The 18,382-nt window shown below is 44.2% G+C and overlaps 1 long non-coding RNA gene across 1 annotated transcript; it reads left to right on the plus strand.

Annotated features, from left to right (window-relative positions):
* The first annotated feature begins 4,129 nt into the window (after positions 1–4,129).
* Positions 4,130–5,269, plus strand: LOC145428404 (uncharacterized). The gene is made up of 2 exons (XR_013908698.1): positions 4,130–4,275; positions 4,834–5,269. It is a non-coding gene; the product is annotated as an uncharacterized LOC145428404 (long non-coding RNA).
* Positions 5,270–18,382: the final 13,113 nt, after the last annotated feature.

Below are 18,382 nucleotides of genomic sequence, written 5' to 3' on the forward strand. Positions count from 1 at the left end.
GTCTGATAGTTTAATTTCCGGGCTTGCCCTGAAGGCACCGTCTGCAGCTCCGTGCGCGTGAAGGTGTGGTGTAGAGGAAAAAGGACGGCAAGGAAAAACTCCATGCTGCCGCGGAGCACGGTTTTTTCCAGTTGAAAGAGAGGAAAGAGGTTTAATTAACATTTGTGAGAGAGCTGTCGTTAGCGGTGAACCACAGACGGGTACCTACCTGAAAGGAGCCGGAGTATTTCTTCGAACTTTTTTGAACTATTCTGGTGAGTTAGCCTAGCTCACTTAGTACCGCTATTGCAGTTCAATGCACTGGAAAAAATAACTAACCAGTCAGAATAGTAGTAAATGTGTTTAATGATGTTTAAGATGTGTTTTCATAGTATTGCAATGTTGTGACAGTTTTGTTTATTATGAGTGTCTAATGTTTTTACTTTCTTGGGCCTGCTAGTTCAGCCGCGGCCAGCTAAGTGGTTATGCGCAGTTCACGTGCAATAGCTGTGCTGTTACTGTAACTGCGGGTGATGCACAGTAATACGGTGTATTTACTTTTAATGTGTCACAAGATGCAAATTTATTTTAATATTTCAAAAGAACCAAGGACATTAGGAACAAGGACATTTAAGGAATGTGGACATCTAACATTCTGCATATTTGTGTGCAGACTGGTTTTTTTTTGAGGTACAGTTCCATGGGTGCCAAGTGAGGAGCTGGTATCGTGGGTCTAAGACACTGTTGCTGCTGTGGAGGCCTTCTCTGTGTCAGGACGCCGACACGTTGATGCCTGCCGTACCAGGAGGGCGGTAGGGAAAAAAACAAAAGGAAGCCCACCTGAGAGATACCTTATCATTTTCTTTGCTACTTTTTCTCCGCCTGAGATTCAGGTCGTTTTCAGTTCTTAACCCAGGACAGTGGGTAACTGAATAAACTGACACCATAAGGAACTGGACACTCACGTGCTATTTTCTTTTCTTTTTCCTTTTCTTTGGGGTGTTGAAATATTGTGTTTCTTGTCTTACATCTATTTTGATTGTTTCAATTATTTTTGTGATGCATTTGAGATGGTTACTGCATTTGAAGATATCCCTACATTGAGGATGAGCAAAGGGAACTGATCCAAAAGGAAATATATAAAGCAAACTTTGTTTCATAAACCTGTGGTCGTGCGTGTTATGTGGGTTGGAAGTCTCATTGCTCTTACAGAGTTGCTACCGCCAATCTCCTTCCCAAACCTAGATTCGGATATTGTAGACATTGCACTTGGGCGAGCAGTATAGATCATCTCTTTATAGATAGAGGGACACACGTCCAGGTTACAATTGCTTGTGTGAATGTATTAAACAGGAAACCAGGAGCTGCAGAAACCCAGTAATGCTGAAGACGCATGCGTGTGCGTTTATTATTATGGCTCCAGGTTACATTTCAGGTCTTCTCAGCCCGCACCGCCCCACTCGAACTCTGCGCTCCTCCAGTCAGATGCTGTCATTAGTTCCACGCTCCCAGTTCAAATCTAGAGGTGACAGCTTTCTCCATTGCTGTCGTCCCCCTTTCATGAAATCCTCTTCATCCTTGGAAGTCTTCAAATCCAATCTGAAGCCCCTCCTATTTTCCACGGATCTCTCTGACACCTCTGTTATTGTGTTTCAGCTATTCTGCTCTTTTATCTCATTGGATGATGTTTGCATGTGTAGACACGTGTACGTGTAGTTTAAGTTCACATATGTGTGCTTGTGTGTGAATGTGTACATTTTTGTATATGGATGTGCATATTTGCATGTACACATATTTTTTTACAAACATATACGGATGTCTCACTGTTTCTATGATGTTTTCATCTTATCTATTTTAATTCTTTTCACCATATCATCCCTCTGTTCAGCACTTTGGCCGACACTTGATGTCTTTTAAATGTGCTATATGAATAAAGATGACTTATATTTGCATCCGTGTGTCAGAGTGTGTGTTCTTACCTTTAATTTAGGACACGCACACACAGAGCATAGAGTGAACAGGGACTATTATTGTCCCACAAGGAGCAACAGGACAATTGACCTACTGTATGCTAATGTGAGAGGTGCATACAGAGCCACCCCCCACTAGGGAAGTCAGACCACAACCTGGTTTACCTACAGCCACAATACACACCCCTCGTCCAAAGGCAGCCTGTCACAACGCGCTCCATCCGGAGATGGACCCCAGAAAAGGAGGATGCTCTGAGAGACTGCTATGACACCACAGACTGGGATGTGCTCCTGAGCCCACATGGTGAGGACATAGAGGGGGCGACACACTGTCTTACAGACTACCTCAACTTTTGTGTGGACACAGTCGCCCCTGCTAAGACGGTACGGTGTTATCCTAATAACAAACCGTGGGTAACACAGGAAGTCAAAGCTGTCCTCAACATGAAGAAGAAGGCTTTCAGGAGCAAAGTGAAGGAGGAGATGAAGGCAGCACAGCGGGAGGTGAAACGCTGCCTGAGGGAAGCAAAGGACACCTACAGGAGGAAGGTGGAGCAGAAGTTGGAGAGGAACAATATGAGGGAGGTCTGGAATGGTGTGAAAACCATCACAGGCCACAACACCAAGAAAAGCACAGTGGGGGGGGGGGGGGGGACTGTGGAGAAGGCAAACGAACTCAACAACTTCTTCAACAGGTTTGACCAGCCCACAACCCCCCCACCCTCACCCTCACCTTCACTACAGAGTCCTCCCCCCACTCTCCTGCCTCCCTCGCTTCCCCCCCTTCCTGACACCATGACACCCCCCTCCTCCAATCAGCAGCAAGACATCTCCCCCCCTCCCCTCCTCCCAAACATCTCCCAGTGTCACAGTGGATCAGGTCAGGAGGCAACTGAGGAAGCTTCGCCCCAGAAAGGCAGCAGGCCCAGACAAGGTGTGTCCTAGGATGCTTAAGGCGTGTGCTGCTGAACTTGGGGAGCCGCTACAACGAGTCTTCAACCTCAGTCTGCGACTGGGGAGAGTGCCCGCCCTATGGAAGACATCCTGCATCGTCCCGGTCCCTAAAAAGAACCGGCCCAATGAGCTGAATGACTTCCGACCGGTGGCACTGACGTCACATCTTATGAAGACTCTAGAGCGGCTCTTCCTCAACTTCCTCCGACCACAGGTACAACATGCCCAGGACCCACTACAGTTTGCATACAAGGCGGGTGTCGGAGTGGAGGATGCCATCCTGTACCTCCTACACAGAGCCCACTCACACCTGGATGAGGGAAAAGGCACGGTCAGGATCCTGTTTCTTGACTTTTCCAGTGCCTTTAATACCATCCGGCCCTGTATGCTTCAAGAAAAACTGAACAGGATGGAGGTGGACCCCTGCCTGGTGGCTTGGATCTCCGACTACCTCACCGACAGACCACAGTACGTCAGGCTGAAGGACATCACGTCTGACACTGTGGTCAGCAGCACAGGAGCACCACAGGGAACTGTGCTGTCCCCTCTTCTCTTCACCCTGTACACCTCTGACTTCTGCTACAACTCTGAATTATGCCATATTCAGAAGTTTGCAGATGACACGGCCATCATGGGGTGTATCTGGGATGATCAGGAAGAGGAGTACAGAAGTCTGGTGAGGAACTTTGTCGCATGGAGTCACACAAACCACCTGCAACTCAACACCTCAAAGACTAAGGAACTGGTTGTGGACTTCGGGAGGTCCAGAGAAGGTCCACTGCCGGTTCAGATAGAGGGGGAGGAGGTGGAGGTGGTCAACAAGTACAAGTACCTCGGGCTGTGGGTGGACAATAAACTGGACTGGTCATGCAACACAGAGCACCTGTATAAAAAAGCCCAAAGCCGACTGTACTTCCTCAGGAGGCTGAGGTCTTTTAACATCTGCAGGAAGCTCCTGAGGATGTTTTACCAGTCGGTGGTTGCTGGAGTACTTTTCTATGCTGTGGTGTGCTGGGGGAGCAGCACAGCAAAGAGGGACTTGTAGCCCAGCTAGAAAAAAAGAGCAGTGGAAAGTAGTTTTTTTTTCATGTATAATGTAAAGAATTTAGTCATTTCTTTTTTCTTTTATGTTTAAAGGAAGATGTGGACCAATAAGATTATCTGTTGTCATTTAACTTGGCCAATCAGCAATGAGCTCCCAGTGACGCTTGCTGTTGACCTTGATCACATGATTTCCTGTGTTGCCATTTCGTTCCTGTTCATATAATGCCATGTGCCAGAGAAACTAATGTTCCCGAAGTCGAATCGCTAGGAGTTAAAAGCAAGTCTGCTGCAGTTGTTTTTGGTTGTTCAGAGTTTCACCCTGTCAACGGTGAGTACGAAAAGTGGGGAAAACCTAATTTGTTAAGGATAAAAAGGGCAGACTTAACGGGACGGCGAGTCCGCTAGCCGCTAAGCTAACTGCTAGCGCTCACGCTAGCAGAATTTGACTGTGTTCTGTGTGTGAAATGGCTAGTGACTGCAATCATATTACGTTTAAGAAAAAAAACAAAAGAAATGGTGCTAATCAGTTTTATGTTTAACAAGTTAATCCAATTGTACGCCGATTCTCAGATTTTCAGTTGTGTTCTTTGAGTTGGTTATAATGCACAAGTCTGGTGAGCTACTGTGAGTTGCTGACTGCAGCTACAGTGTTAACTATAGAAGCTGTGTGTTTTTTGAGAACATTGTCAGCCGTCAGGTTGATAAAATTATAGCTCATCTAAGAGGATATGATGCTGCAGTGATATAATTTTGTTGTACAACAGAGCTAGCTGAATTAAGATATAGAGTTACACTAATACTTATTGTTCATTTTTGAATGTTTTAAGTAAGTGTGGCTGTTTCACAACGGTGAATGTGACTATATGGACCTGTGACCTGTTTATAGGTCAGGTTTTTTTGTTATCTGGTAAAAGGATGACTCGACAGACGGACCCAGTCTGAAGCAAGCCCCATCGAGGAGCAGTGATTCCACAGTTCCAGTTAACTGGATGGCGAGCCAACCCGAAATTGAAAAGGATTTGCCAAGGTTTTATTGAAGCCAAAGTTTCGTTCCCATTGAAGCTTCAGATACCTGCAGGACTACGAACTTTCTTCCTTCATCGGAGTGTGGTAGGACAAACATTAAACAAACTGAACGGGCCCCAACGATCCATCAGTTATCAGACATTATCCACTCATATAATTGACTCAGAGAAAGCTGTATGCGCGCACTTTTATTTAGTTTGTTATTTTGGGGGAAATATTTTGTATTTTATTTTATTGTTTTTTCATTACATTGTTGCAGCTGCTGTGTGTCAAATATAACAAATTTGTGAACAGTATATTGTGGTGTGGTCTCTTCTTATTGGTGTTTATACCTTGGGCTCCTGCCGATCCTAGATCTTCTGATACTGGCTAGTGGGAGTTCGGTCATTCTTAATAATAATTCACAAGTTGGGTTACATAAGTGGCGAGCCAGCCAGGAGCCTAAGAATTTTTAAACATCAGTAATGAGAAATTGTGTCTGACATGGATTTTGTCCAGCGCTCAGGTGTAAAAATCCCCAATGCAGTTATTGTGAGTGGGATCACGAAATCAGAGAAAGATGAAGAAGTTTTAGAGTTTTTGAAAAAGTATGGTGGTGTTAAAACCCTTTTGCCAGTGGATGATGCTACCTCAGAGTTTCATCAAAACCTGATTGTTGAGTACTCAAGTGGCTCAGCTGTAGAAGCTTTAGAGCCTCTTATGCCATACAAGTATGTTGCAGAGGGTGAACCAAATGTCTCTTACTGTGTGAGGGCCTTGGCAAGCGTTTACACTGCTAAGGTGGGTGAAGGTGTCACGAAGTCATACTTGGCTGAATTAAAGGGCTTGGCTAAGCTCAGTGGCAAAACCTATGAGGAAGTATTGAAAGAGATGATATCACAAATCTGTGAGACAACTGAGAATACAGATGAGGCACCTTCTGTCTTACATGATAGCATTGTTGATGAGACACCAATACCACAGCCCCAGTTGCTTTCAGGTCCCTCAAGGGTAAGCAGTGACCAAGGTGTCTCAACTCCAGTTCCACCCTTGCGTGTACAGAAGCCTTCAATAGTGATTAGTGATGTAAATCCCCCTGAAGTTCAGAAGGTCGTTGTTGAGCATATTTTAAGGAAGGATGACATTGGATCACAGATCCATTCTTCAATGCGCATCCGTTCCTTCTCAGGGAAAACTCCCAGGCCTAACAATGAGACAGACTATGAGACTTGGCGCTCACACATTGAGCTGCTTTTAAGTGACCCCAGTATGACCCATCTGCAGGTGTCCAGGAAGATTTTAGAGAATTTGCTTCCACCTGCAGTTGATGTGGTGAAGTGCTTGAGTCCCAGCGCACCCCCAGTAGCCTATCTGCAGTTGCTCGATTCAGCCTTCGGCGCTGTAGAGGATGGTGAGGAGCTTTTTGCTCAGTTCATGAATACCCTTCAGGACCCAGGCGAGAAACCATCAGCTTTCCTCCATCGTTTACAGCTAGCACTAAATTTAGCAGTAAAAAGGGGGGGTATTCCACCTGATGATGTAGACAAACATCTCCTCAAGCAGTTTTGTAGGGGGTGTTGGGATAGTGGATTGCTCTCCAGTCTGCAACTTGAACACAAGAAAAACTGTCCACCGTCATTTTCAGAGCTCTTGCTAATGTTGCGTACCGAAGAAGATAGACAAGCTGCAAAGGTTGATAGGATGAAAAAGCACATTGGTTCATCAAAACGAGTATCTGTCCATGCTCAGAGTTCCTGTGTTTGTGCAGGCGTAAGAGAAAGCCCACAGTGTGGTCCGAAAGCTATTGAGGAACTTCAAAAGCAGATAGCTAGCTTGCAGAGTCAGCTAGCCTCATTTGCATCACAGGAAAAGCTAAGTGAGCGTGCCAACAAGAAACCGGTTAAAAAGACAACCTGTAAATCGAAAATGGACAACACACATCAAGAAGTGCATCGATTAGCCGGAGTAAAACAGACAGGCAGGCCCAGGCCTTGGTATTGTTTTCACTGTGGGGAAGATGGGCATATTGCCACTTCTTGTACAAACCCTGCAAATTCTGCACTAGTTATTGAAAAGAAGAAGCAGTTGGAGAGGAGGCAGCACGCGTGGGAAAGTCAAAGTTGTCCCAGCGACTCCAGTTCACCTTTAAACTAGATCCAGTCTCTGTTGTGGGACAGACAGAGGCTGAAGAACATGCGCAGCGTCCCACAGACGTAAAGATTGTCAGCAAAGCAGGCAAGTGTGTGGATCTAGAGCACTCCAGTAGTGAAAAGCAATCCTTCAGGCTTCCAAAGGGTCTGATTGGTACCAGGAGCACTGCTGAAGTGATAATTGAAGGTAAAACATTTAGTTGTCTGCTAGATACCGGCTCGCAAGTGACTACTATCCCCCAATCCTTTTATGAACAACACATGTCAGTGCAGGACATCAAGCCTCTCTATGACCTCTTGGAGGTTGAAGGGGCGAATGGACAGGCTGTAACTTATTTGGGCTACATTGAAACTACTGTCACTTTTCCAAAAGAATTTCTTGGTATGTCTATTGAGGTGCCCACATTAGCTCTCATAGTTCCTGACGTTCGAGCTACCTCAGGGTCCTACTTACTCATAGGGACAAATACACTTGATGTGTTGTATGACATTTATTGCAAAGCTAATCCAGGAGATCCCAAGACATTTCCTCACGGCTACAAAGCGGTCATTAAGGTGCTTGAACTCAGACACAATCAGTCTAACGTCAGTCACCATGGTGTTGTAAAACTGAAGGGCAGAATCTCTCAGGTTGTCCCAGCAGGGGCCACAGTGGTTTTGGAGGGTGTCTCTACTGCCAGCGGTCTTCAGCATGAACAATCAGTTGTTGTTGAGCAGCCTTCCAGTTCCTCTCTACCTGGTGGTCTGCTAGTGAACACTTGTCTGGTTGACCTGTCCAAACAACGACCCTTTAGGCTTCCAGTTGTGATTACCAACCAATCTGAACATGACATTGTCATTCCTGCTAAATGTCAAATTGCTGACATTAGCGCTTACCAATGTATTTTGTCAAAGGAGCAGAGTGTGGTTAACTTGCAAAAGGCAGATCTCACTCAAGAGGCCAATTGTAACTTCAACTTTGGAGAGTCCCCAATCCCTCCCGAGTGGAAGGGTCGTATCACACGACTCCTTAACAACATGCCAGATGTATTTGCGCAACATGACTTGGACTTTGGAAGAACCGACAAGGTGACTCACCACATCAAGCTCTCAGACGAGGCTCCTTTCAAACACCGTGCTCGTCCGCTACACCCTCAAGACATTGAGGCTGTCCGTAGGCACATTCAAGAGCTTCTTGATACAGGTGTAATCAGAGAGTCCGAGTCTCCCTTCTCTTCGCCCATTGTGGTAGTCCGTAAAAAGAATGGCCAGGTCCGGTTGTGCATAGACTACAGAAAACTCAACCTTCAGACAATAAAGGATGCTTACACGCTTCCTAAGCTTGAAGACACCTTCGCGGCTCTCTCTGGTTCCCAGTGGTTTTCTGTGCTTGACCTAAAGTCTGGATATTATCAAATCGAGGTAGATGAAGTGGATAAACCCAAGACGGCCTTTGTCTGCCCTTTGGGCTTCTGGGAATTTAACCGCATGCCGCAAGGCCTGACAAATGCGCCAAGCACATTCCAAAGATTAATGGAGAAGTGCATGGGGGATATGCATTTGAAAGAGGTGCTAGTTTTCCTCGACGACTTGATAGTGTTCTCAAAGACCCTGGAAGAACATGAAACAAGGTTGTTGGAGGTGCTCACTCGGTTGAGAGAGTTTGGATTAAAGTTATCACCTGAAAAGTGTGTGTTTTTCCAGACCTCAGTGCGGTACCTGGGACACATAGTGTCCAGAAATGGAGTTGAGACAGATCCAGAGAAAATCTCTGCCCTTCGTACTTGGCCAGTTCCTCAGACCCTCAGGGAATTGCGATCTTTTCTTGGGTTCGCTGGCTATTATCGAAGGTTCGTAAAAGACTATTCCAGCATTGTGAAGCCCCTCAATGATCTGACTCAGGGCTATCCTCAATCAACCAAAAGGGGTAGATCAAGAGACAGCCAAGAGCATTATCACCATCCCAAAGAGCCGTTTGGGAACCGTTGGACATCAGCTTGCCAGCAGGCATTTGAGTCAGTTATTGAAAAGCTGACAACTGCCCCTGTCCTAGGGTTCGCTGACCCTCAAAAGCCTTATGTGCTCCACACTGATGCTAGCACTACAGGCCTTGGTGCTGTCTTGTACCAGGAGCAGGAAGGGCAGTTACGTGTCATAGCCTATGCAAGCAGAGGGCTGTCGCATAGCGAGTCTCGATACCCAGCGCACAGATTAGAGTTTTTGGCGCTTAAGTGGTCAGTAACAGAAAAGTTTAGTGACTACCTATATGGGAATCACTTTACTGTTGTCACTGATAGCAATCCCTTGACGTACATATTGACGACTGCAAAACTTGATGCAACGAGCTACAGATGGCTCGCAGCTTTGTCTACGTTCACATTCAAGCTGCTGTATCGTCCTGGGAAGCAAAACTGGGATGCGGATGGGTTATCCCGTAGACCCCACGGAGCTCTTGTGGATGATCTGAAATCCCAGAAAGAGAGGGAGCGCATTTTCCAGTTCACTCAGGGTCATCTCGCTGATCTTGAAAATCTCGAGGAAGCCAACCAAGCGGTTGTGAAAGCCATTTGTGAAAGACAGTCAGTGTATAGCGCCAGCTCTGTTAATCCGAGTTTGGATGGCTGTGTTACTCTTGTTGAAACTCTTGCTATGTCCTCTGATGCTGTGCCTGACTGCTATGGACAAGAAGATGAGTTTGGAGGATTGCCTGTTATTCCTCAACTGACTGAGGCTGAGTTGATGGATAAACAGAGAGCTGACCAATGTCTAAGGCATGTCATATCCCAACTTGAGCATGGGGTAAGCCCACCGCCTACTTTAAGGGGTGAACTTCCAGATCTTCCACTCCTACTTCGAGAGGTTGGTCGGTTTCAGCTTATAAATGGCATCTTATACCGGAGACGCCAGCTCGGGTCTCGGGTATCTCACCAGCTAGTACTGCCCCCAGAGCTCAGAGAGACTGTTTTGAGCAGTCTGCATGACCATATAGGTCATATGGGCATTGAGCGCACATTAGATCTCGTTAGGGCCAGATTCTATTGGCCCAGAATGGCCTTGGATGTAGAGAGGAAAATAAAGACCTGTGGTAGATGTGTGCGCAGAAAGGCGTTGCCTGACAGAGCTGCACCGTTAGTCAACATCAGTACCACAAGGCCACTGGAACTGGTTTGTATGGACTTCCTCTCTCTCGAACCAGACAAAAGTGGAGCTAAAGACATCCTTGTGATCACTGATCACTTTACTAAGTATGCAATTGCTATACCAACATGCAATCAAAAGGCTCGCACAGTAGCTAAGTGCCTATGGGACAATTTTATTGTGCATTACGGGTTCCCAGAAAAGTTGCACAGTGATCAGGGACCTGATTTTGAGTCTCGCACAATAAAAGAGCTCTGTCAGATGGCTGGCATACAGAAGGTTAGAACTACTCCCTACCATCCCAGAGGAAATCCAGTGGAGCGGTTCAATCGCACATTGCTGGACATGCTAGGCACTCTTCAAAACAAAGACAAGTCTCACTGGCGTGATTTTGTGAAGCCCCTTGTTCATGCTTATAATTGCACCAGGAATGAGGTGACTGGATTTGCACCGTACGAGCTTATGTTCGGTCGCCAGCCTCGCCTGCCGGTGGATTTGGCTTTTGGGCTGCCGGTGAAAGAGGAGCAACAGATTTCACACTCACAGTACGTGCAAAATCTGAAATCCCACTTACAAGAGAGTTACAAGGTAGCTACTGGAAATGCTGCCAAGATAGCAGAAAAGAATAAATCCAGATTTGACAGGCGTGTGACTATTTCAGATCTGGAGGTAGGGGACAGAGTATTAGTCAGAAATGTCCGCATTCGTGGAAAAAACAAGATTGCAGACAAGTGGGAGGCAGCCATCTACATAGTCGTAAGCAGAGCAGGATCCCTTCCAGTGTATACTGTGAGACCTGAGAAGAAAGATGGTCCACTGCGGACATTGCATAGGGACCTATTACTCCCTTGTGGCTATCTCCCCAACGAGAGTAGTGACAAGCCTGTAGGGCAGACACAAAGACGCAGGCCAGCAACACGTCTCAGTCCAGTTGCAGACTCCGATCAATTCTCAGAGGCTGAGGATGAGATTTTCCCCAATTACTGGTTCAGAGACGCCCCCAGTTCTGAGATACCTACGGTCACCATTCATCAAGAAACGCACCCTTATTTATCAGTGTCTTCTGGGGAAGATGCACAACTTCCAGAATTTTGTCCCTCAGTTAAAGGTTCTACTGCTCGATATCCAAGCTGCAATCCACAGACTGACCAGTTATGTAACTTACCTGTTGACAGTCCAGATTCAGCAACTCTTCCAGTGTCTGAGAGTCACTGTCATGACACAGAAATCGTGAGCGATGACCAAAATCCACCAGCAGAGATGGAGACCGAAAGGATTGCACCTGGAAGTGATTGTCATGACTTGAATCCCGGGTTATCTTCTCTTGCTCCAAACCTGTCTACGGATGTTGAGGCGGCAGGTCGAACTGAAATGGGATTGTCAAATGAGTCACCAACAGATGAATCTCCTGAGGAGCTCTCAGTAGACCAGACACTGATTGGAAGCCAAGACCAACCTGGTTCTGCTAGACGATCAAATAGGGAGCGAGAACCGCCTAAACGCCTTCAGTATGTGAAACTTGGGCATCCACTTATAGCGGTGGTGCAATCTCTGTTCCAGGGTTTAACCACGGCTTTTACAGACATTTTGGATGAGGGTTATCACCCATTAGATTGCCCTGTCCAGACCCATCAGACAGTAATTACCCAACCATTGCCATGCAACGGGGCGTGCATGAGTTCAGTGGGGGAGGTTGTAGCCCAGCTAGAAAAAAAGAGCAGTGGAAAGTAGTTTTTTTTCATGTATAATGTAAAGAATTTAGTCATTTCTTTTTTCTTTTATGTTTAAAGGAAGATGTGGACCAATAAGATTATCTGTTGTCATTTAACTTGGCCAATCAGCAATGAGCTCCCAGTGACCCTTGCTGTTGACCTTGATCACATGATTTCCTGTGTTGCCATTTCGTTCCTGTTCATATAATGCCATGTGCCAGAGAAACTAATGTTCCCGAAGTCGAATCGCTAGGAGTTAAAAGCAAGTCTGCTGCAGTTGTTTTTGGTTGTTCAGAGTTTCACCCTGTCAACGGTGAGTACGAAAAGTGGGGAAAACCTAATTTGTTAAGGATAAAAAGGGCAGACTTAACGGGACGGCGAGTCCGCTAGCCGCTAAGCTAACTGCTAGCGCTCACGCTAGCAGAATTTGACTGTGTTCTGTGTGTGAAATGGCTAGTGACTGCAATCATATTACGTTTAAGAAAAAAAACAAAAGAAATGGTGCTAATCAGTTTTATGTTTAACAAGTTAATCCAATTGTACGCCGATTCTCAGATTTTCAGTTGTGTTCTTTGAGTTGGTTATAATGCACAAGTCTGGTGAGCTACTGTGAGTTGCTGACTGCAGCTACAGTGTTAACTATAGAAGCTGTGTTTTTTTTGAGAACATTGTCAGCCGTCAGGTTGATAAAATTATAGCTCATCTAAGAGGATATGATGCTGCAGTGATATAATTTTGTTGTACAACAGAGCTAGCTGAATTAAGATATAGAGTTACACTAATACTTATTGTTCATTTTTGAATGTTTTAAGTAAGTGTGGCTGTTTCACAACGGTGAATGTGACTATATGGACCTGTGACCTGTTTATAGGTCAGGTTTTTTTGTTATCTGGTAAAAGGATGACTCGACAGACGGACCCAGTCTGAAGCAAGCCCCATCGAGGAGCAGTGATTCCACAGTTCCAGTTAACTGGATGGCGAGCCAACCCGAAATTGAAAAGGATTTGCCAAGGTTTTATTGAAGCCAAAGTTTCGTTCCCATTGAAGCTTCAGATACCTGCAGGACTACGAACTTTCTTCCTTCATCGGAGTGTGGTAGGACAAACATTAAACAAACTGAACGGGCCCCAACGATCCATCAGTTATCAGACATTATCCACTCATATAATTGACTCAGAGAAAGCTGTATGCGCGCACTTTTATTTAGTTTGTTATTTTGGGGGAAATATTTTGTATTTTATTTTATTGTTTTTTCATTACATTGTTGCAGCTGCTGTGTGTCAAATATAACAAATTTGTGAACAGTATATTGTGGTGTGGTCTCTTCTTATTGGTGTTTATACCTTGGGCTCCTGCCGATCCTAGATCTTCTGATACTGGCTAGTGGGAGTTCGGTCATTCTTAATAATAATTCACAAGTTGGGTTACAGACTCATCCAGGCTGGAGAAACTGATCAGGAGGGCTAGCTCTGTGGTCGGCATGAAGCTGGACACTCTGGTGACAGTGGCAGAGAAAAGGACATTAAAGAAACTGCTGGACATTATGGACAATGCTGGGCATCCTCTGCACACGGCCATTAACAACCAGAAGAGTCTGTTCAGTGACAGGTTGCTTCTCCCAAAGACAAGAACTAACAGACTTAAAAACTCCTTTGTCCCACACGCCATCAGACTGTTTAACTCCTCTCTGGAGGGGAGAGGGAGGGGAAACAGGAGGACAAAGGAGGGGGGAACAACTAAGCTGTAGTGCCTCTTCACCTCACTGTACAATACCTTTTGTGCAATACTTTTTGTAAATAGTCAACAGTGCAATAGACTCAATACTTGAAATGTGCAATTCACTTGTATTTTTATTTTTTATTCCTATTTATTCTATTTATCCCCTTTGTATATTTTATTTATATTTGTCTCTGTATTATATATATGTGTGTGTGTGTGTGTGTGTGTGTGTGTGTGTGTGTGTGTGTGTGTGTATATATATATAACAGTTCTGTAACTGTAACTTCGGTCGTTGCTGTGCTTTTTTTGGAAGTCGAATTTCCCAGAGGAACCCACCCGAGGGATTAATAAAGTTCTATCTTATCTTATCTTATCTTATCTTATCTTATCTTATCTTATCTTATCTTATCTTATCTTATCTTATCTTATCTTATCTTATCTTATCTTATCTTATCTTATCTTATTAAGCGTGTGGCCTGTGTGTATCTATGCCAGTGAAACTGGATCTGCTCATTTTGAATATTGAAAAATATTGTGACTTAAGAGAAACATAATAACTAAAACAGAGCAGAAACACGACAATTCAGCAGAAAAGTAACAACTTAAGCAGAAATATTGGAAAATGAGCAGCTGAAAAAAGCTGAATAAGGTGACGTTCACTCAAAACTACTTGTTGTTCAACTGTGAAAAACTGGCAGAAATGTTAAAAACGCACGAAAGAACAGCCAGCAGATACACACAATTAGAAATATGAGCACATATGGAAACACAAATGCACAGAGACACACAGGATGTCAGTCAACCACTCTGAATATTCAATTTGAATCTTCCTGGTTTTATGGATTCCTGTCAAACGACTGGCCATAATTTCCTAACCGTAGGGGCTGGAGCGGTCATTCTTAGACCGTTCTGTTCAGAGGAGATGGGGGAATCTTCAAGTGTTGATAGTTCATAATTAAAATATAAATTATTAAAGATATATGGCTTATAATGCACCATAACTGAGTAGAGTTGAACTGCCTTGACTTGCCCTCAAACAACGGTTTGTAAGTCTAAATCTATTTGGAGCATCGATATCATTCTTTCACTGTCACATACAGCAGGCTTTGGTGAACAGTTAAGGCAATATTTTCAGGTCTCAGGCACATTTCATACACTGTGCTCTGCAGACAGGCACACGGACCTTTCAGGTCTACAAAAAGTTTAAAATGAAAAGCTCACAGGTGTGTTTATTAACTCAGTGTTGCAGAATCACAGTGATTCATTAAAAACGTCTGCAGAAGTTGCAAACTTATGATTCATGTCATAAGTTATGATACACTGCTCTCCCCTGCATAAGCTGTTTTTATAGTATCAGCATTGGTATCAGCAATACTGGCCATACATTTACTTGGTATCACATCTATCCCACAATATGCATTACTGCACACACTAAGATCACAGTGGACAGATTCTGTCTCTATGCTGGGAACGTCTGTTTTTCCCGGGATCAGCTGTTGCAGATTGTTGGTGCATGGAGGGCTGGGGCCTCTTCTGCCCCCCCTAACGGAGACCACGTAGGTAGTCGGAGGCTGTAAGACAGCGGCTCTCTGGAGAAATCTGATACCTCAGGAGGATGACAGGATTCAACCAGAGAAGCTGCTTCATTATAAACGAGTCTGTGGTTTATAACTGAAAGCTATGATACACATAAACAGCCGTCCATGCACTTAAGTAGTGAGTGAGTATTCACTCCAGTGATGAGCTGTGAGAAAGAAACTGCACACACAGCGAGCGGGCGACCATAAGATTATTATTGCCAAGCAAGAACCTGCAGCTCGAGCAGGCTGAAGAAATCCTTTAATGCTGATGCAGGCTTCACAGTGTAGAAACGAGAACTCTAAGAAACAAAAGAGCAGAAGTCATGTATGAAACACAACACAGTTAACATGTGAAGCACTTAAAAGAAAACACAAATAAAACACTTCCAGTGAGGCGTGGCGATTTAAACATTGCCTGTACTGCTCAGCAGTTGTAATGGCATCAAGAATATCTGCACATAGTTCATAATTACAATTAGAATGAACATTTCTTTCACTAAACTCAAAGTCACTCATTATAGAGCGACATCACTATTTTAACGCAGATGCTCTGATGTAGTAGGTCCAAATACAGGATGGTGGGTCACCCACCCTCCTGCTCCAACATGGTAGGAAAATTATACGGTAGAAAATGTTTATATTCATAACAATGTGAATTTTCTGCTTTAAATACTTTTATATATGTTTTTAAAATGGTCCCTCCACCCACTTTTAGTCCTTTTTCAGACATTGAAATCGGAGGAAATGTTCCAAAAATGTGCTGATTTGAAAGTGAATGATGCCGATCTTTGTTTCCATAGCACAGATTTGTCTGAGACATCATCGAGTGTCAGCCTGTGCCTCTAAGGAGCGTCCAGCGTCCTGTTCATTGTCCATTTCTATCATAATGCACGCACTGGGGTTAAATATTGAATAACAATGTTCTTCCCACAGAGTTCAGACTCAATACTGTTAATAACAGACAATCATAGGGTCCTGCTGTCCACACTGTTATAGTTCTTACAAAAATACAGGCTGAAACATACAGACAGGAGCAGCTAAGAGAAGAAGAAATGTGCTGAAACTGTCAGAAAGGAGATTTATTTGTTTCCACTTTACATGTGAGCAGCACAGCAAACACAGTGAAGCCAGTTAACCTCAAAGTGCACCAGTCACAGTGGACACAGAACAAAGCATCGACTTTCATTACCATCAAACTTTGTTGGGATTTAACATTTACTTCAGCCTCCTTTAAATTTGATTCATGTGACATCAGGACAACATTCCAGGGAGAAGCGATCGAGCGGCGTCCCCCCGGTGTTTTATCCCACATCTCGTACTCAACGTTTCTTTCAGCCCAGAAAAGTTCATGTGATCATCGAACATTTAAGCGTCAGCATCAAAATAAAAAAGAGCCAGATTTCAACCAGCTCCTAAGAATTTCAGGGACCTGTACAACCGTCACAATTTCAGTAAGAATCTTTCATGGTTTCATCAAATATGCTAAAGTCAGTCCAACATAAACTGGTCAGTTCTGAGGAAGCTCTGTGATTTCATATGGAATGGCTCGGGCTCGAGTATCACATCCAAGGTTGTGTCAGATAAGGAAGAGAAGTGGAAAACAGCAGGACACCTGCAGCCTGGTGATACAGGAGCAATAAAAGCTGCACACAGTGCTATCAATGATCACCAGCAGTTATCAAACTGAAGCTAGACACCCGGATGTTTCTTTCACAGCACATAACAACATTTTAAACTGCTACAGTTTCAGTTATGCACGGCGAGGTTTGTCGCACACCTAGATCACACACGCTTATACAAACAGGAAGAGGCGTGCTCAGCTCCACCTTCTCTGAGGCTACCCTGTAAATGTCACACGTGCCTCACAAGGAAAGATCTCAGCTGCCACACTGAGAGTGGTGAAGGCAAACGTCCAGCCTGGCTCCAGTGGCTAGTGCAGGTTGGGATACTTCACGCAGAATCTGTCAAAGGCATCATATATGGCCTGTCTGGAAATGAAACAGGTAACGTTAACGTAGCAAAGCTGTCCATGACAAACAAATCATATACGTAAAAATGATGAAATGTGTGAAATACTGTGAGGGTGGCCCAACTCTAACATCAGATTAACCAGACAACAGCCACAGTTTAACGAACATTCTCAGACATGTTAAACCGTCCACAGCCAGTTATCTGTCTATATGTACCACGCCTGAACCAGGAAGTGCAGCTGTGACACTTCTACAAACAACTTTGGCTCCTGTGAACAATTTCTAGATTTTCTTTGAATTTGACGTCATATTTGGTACAGTGGAGATATCATTCAGGTATTGACATTGTTAAGGTTCAAAAATTGAGGAAGGAGAGTACAAACCATGGTCCAGAAGCTCTTGGTCAAACAATGATTTTAATGAATACACACGTGTGGGAAGACACTCTGTACGCAGACAGCAAGTGGTCTTCGACTTAATCAAAGCATACACAGATTTTTATAGCATCAGGGTTTGATTTACTGACGCCCCTTCATGCGTCACAGACAGGATATATACACATACGTCAATATCAAAACCACAACGACTTTTGACACAATTTAAAAGAACAATTGTCTTCTATCTTCATAACAGGTGCTTCCTGTCACTGCCGGATGCTCGCTTGTCATCTTGGCACCTCAGCAGCAGTTCTGCTACAAACTGCTCTTTTTGCAACCCCAAGCAAAACATGATTAAACTTTCACCTATAAATGATTCTCTCTAACTGAGTGTGTGTGTGTCTGTGTGCTAACCACAATTGCACCCTGTTTCACCTCGCGACTAGCTCCTGACCCCTAACCAGACAGAGAGACAGAAGCCACCCTCAGATATGTAATAACCGAAGTGAAACTATGGATATGTCATCTACTAAATAAATGTTTTAATCAAGAACCCCTACTAAAAGCTTAATACAAGAATATGAACATATAAAAGATATTAAAATGAACTGTTGTGTAAGCATGTATTGCAATTCCTTCTATGTTCTAGTTTTCCCTCAGCATGGATCATCTAGACACTCTCACTAGATGAAGCTTTAGACCATTAATGAACCTGAACATCAACTCAAATAAGCACAGATATGCATTATGTATAAAATAGTTATAACTGCACCTGAAATACAAGGTTAACATAATAACTGTATGC

Source organism: Astatotilapia calliptera, chromosome 4 (genome assembly GCF_964374335.1).
Source record: "Astatotilapia calliptera chromosome 4, fAstCal68.1, whole genome shotgun sequence".
Classification (NCBI taxonomy): domain Eukaryota; kingdom Metazoa; phylum Chordata; class Actinopteri; order Cichliformes; family Cichlidae; genus Astatotilapia; species Astatotilapia calliptera.